This window comes from Myotis brandtii, unplaced genomic scaffold (genome assembly GCF_000412655.1).
Source record: "Myotis brandtii unplaced genomic scaffold, ASM41265v1 scaffold31, whole genome shotgun sequence".
Taxonomy (NCBI): domain Eukaryota; kingdom Metazoa; phylum Chordata; class Mammalia; order Chiroptera; family Vespertilionidae; genus Myotis; species Myotis brandtii.
This window is the reverse complement of record NW_005361873.1, coordinates 1213901-1216862: the sequence shown is the minus strand read 5'-3', so window position 1 is coordinate 1216862 and position 2962 is coordinate 1213901. Positions and strand designations below refer to the sequence as shown.

At 35.5% G+C, this 2962-nt stretch overlaps 1 pseudogene; it reads right to left on the bottom strand.

Annotated features, from left to right (window-relative positions):
* The window catches only part of LOC102251612, a 19067-nt pseudogene extending 17805 nt beyond the window's left edge, over positions 1–1262 (bottom strand).
* Positions 1263–2962: the final 1700 nt, after the last annotated feature.

The following is a 2962-nucleotide window of genomic DNA, read 5'->3' as shown; positions in this document are numbered from 1 at the left end:
GTGCTTTTCCGAATTAATGAGAGAAAACATTGATTCTCCTGCTGCCCACGAAGGTGGAAAGTGAAGTGGGGAGACATGTGGGGAATGAGCAAGGTTCCCTGTCTGGGGGTTCCAAATCTGCTGTTGGTTTCTTTCACCACTGACTAGAGATATACAGGGTGTCCCCCCAAAATGTATACACACTTTGAATACCTACTAATTCCAATGGTTTTAAGCATAAGAAAGGAACAACAATGGAGCTGTTATCTGTTAAAAGTGTGGGCACAAACAGGTAGTTGGACATTCCCTGAGGGGTCTCAGATTGGAGAGGGTGAAGGCCAGACTGAGGGTGAAGGCCGAATTTCGTGCACCGGGCTACTAGTATCCTAATAAAAGTAAATGGTATATTTTTTATTTTATACCCATGCATGAAATCACAATTTGAAATTTAAAACTGATTATTCTTCATACATACTTGATTTAAAAAACAGAACAGTGATGGGAGCTTCTAAAGTATTGCAAGAAGCATTGAAAAATAAGTAAGACAAAGAAAAGTTAAATCTGAACAAAATCCCATTAATCACATATAAGTGGGGTTTCAGAAAAATAAGTCAGCAAATGTCATAAAATTGGAAACTGCTTTATATTAGCATTGAGCATATTTCTTAAAACTTTAAAATTGACCATATTCCAACTGAAAATGTTATCTTCCTAGATAGAGAAGTTTTACTACAGACACACAGATCATATTTAGGCTATTTAATCTAGATTTTTTTGCCAGGTGATTTTTAAGTAACCATTGTGATCAGACCTAAAAGATTTACAAAAGCTAGCTTAATAGTGGATGATAGCACTAGATTGATTTAATAGCCATTTATCTGTGTTAATAAACAAAAAATGAGGCTCTGGCCAAGTAGCTCAGTTGGTTAGAGCGTCGTCCCAATATGCCAAGGTTGTGGGTTCAATCCCTGATTAGGTCAGGACATATACAAGAAACAACCAATGAATGCATAAATAAGTGGAACAGCAAATCGATGTTTCTATCGCTCTCTCTTTTTCTCTTTCTTCCCTTTTTCTCTCTCTCACTAAAATCAATCAATAAAAGAAATTTTAAAAATATATATAGGAAATGAAAAAGGATGTGAGAAAGAACAAATATCTAGGCAAAAAATTAGGGGAGATATAAGCACATGTGTACACACATAGTCTCACCTCCCACTGAGACTGCATTCAATGCCCCTAAATCTTCTGCCAATCACAGATATGGGTGTAGTAACACCCATATCAACGCATAACATTAGAATTTGAGGGGAGCTGAAGGCTCAGGCTACCCACTTTTTAAAAACACTTTTATTTACTTATTAATTTTATTTCTTAATTTATTGGGGTGACATTGGTCAACATGAACATATAGGTTTCAGGTGTGGGTTTCCCTGATCTGTTTATTGTACCATGTGCCCACCACCCTACCCACTTTTTAGTGCAACATAAAGCACCATTTGTAAAGCCTCTGGCTAATTTGATCAATACAGGCACTTAAAATCGATAATGCAAGTTCCAGAGTAAATGTTTTTTATCAAATTGGTCTTTAATTAAATTTAGAAGATAACTGAAATGTCCATTTTGCTCTATTAAAAAAAAAGAACTTTAACCAGACATCTGGCTGTTTAATATCATGTAGATAAAACATCTAAATAATTAGCTTGTTTTTCAATTTTTTAATCAAAATGTTTGCTATCTTTAGATGTAAAATGGATTAAGGATTAGTCATAATATCTCATTTTCTGTGACTTATAAAGTGTGACTCAAAATAATGACCTATCCAATACGCAAAGGGTAATTACTTTTATGCCAGATATATTTTAAAGTCATCTCTTCACTTGGTATAGAGTTACATAAAATAGAACACATTGTAATGTACTACATAAATATAATATTCAGTTATAATAAAATGTAAAATATAATGACTATCCTTGACTTTATCTTGTTAGGATTACTGATTTTTATCTGTTGAATAACGAATTAAAAAATAAATGCACTATTCTGAAATGGACTCACCTTGCAGGTGTCTCCAGTGCTCAGGAGTGTTCAAGCTGCCTGTGTCACGTCTGAGTACACTAGCTTCCTCAACAGCCCTGTAAAGCACATCAATTACATTCCAAGTCATGTTAGTAATAGAGTGGAAGACGTTAAACAAGTTACAAGTGCTTTCAAGAAGCATTTATTTATTAACACCAGCAAAGCCATGTATTCCTGGTCAGTGGAAGGATGTTAAATTATCGCTCACACAGAATTCACGTTAAGTAGATGGAATGGGATGTGGTTGCCAAATTAATGTCAGTGAAAAAAACAAATACCTTCAGAATTTTAATAAACACTATGGAGAGGTTTGAGGCAAAGAATCATAGGCACCATTTTCCCCCCTTTTAACATTCTAAACTGGCTTTCTGCTAAGAAAGATTAAGAGGATCACTTCTTTTATGCTAAACAATTACTCACTTCATCGACTAATCACAAATTTCAAAACCTGAAGAGCAGTTCTTCTATTGCCCTTTAGAGATTTCTAATTTATCTAAACTGTGGCTATTTAATCATGTGTTAGTCCAAACTCCCTTTTAATACCTAGTACCTCTGTTGGAGTTGTGGCTTATTAGAAATCAATCTTCTCAAGTTCAAATATCAAAACTTTTTAAAAATATTTTTATTGCTTTCAGAGAGTAAGGGAGAGGGAGAGATAGAAACATCAATGACGAGAGAGAATCATTGATCAGCTGCCACCTGCAAGTCCCCCACTGGGGATTGAGCCCACAACCAGGGCGAGTGCCCCAACCAGGAATCGAACCATGACCTCCTGGTTCATAGGTCGACGCTCAAGCACTGAGCCATATCGGTCGGGCCAAATATCAAAACTTTAATATCTCTTTTTCCCCCAACTCCATCTCAATTAATGCCTAATTAACTAGCATCCTAAAGGCTTTCTATT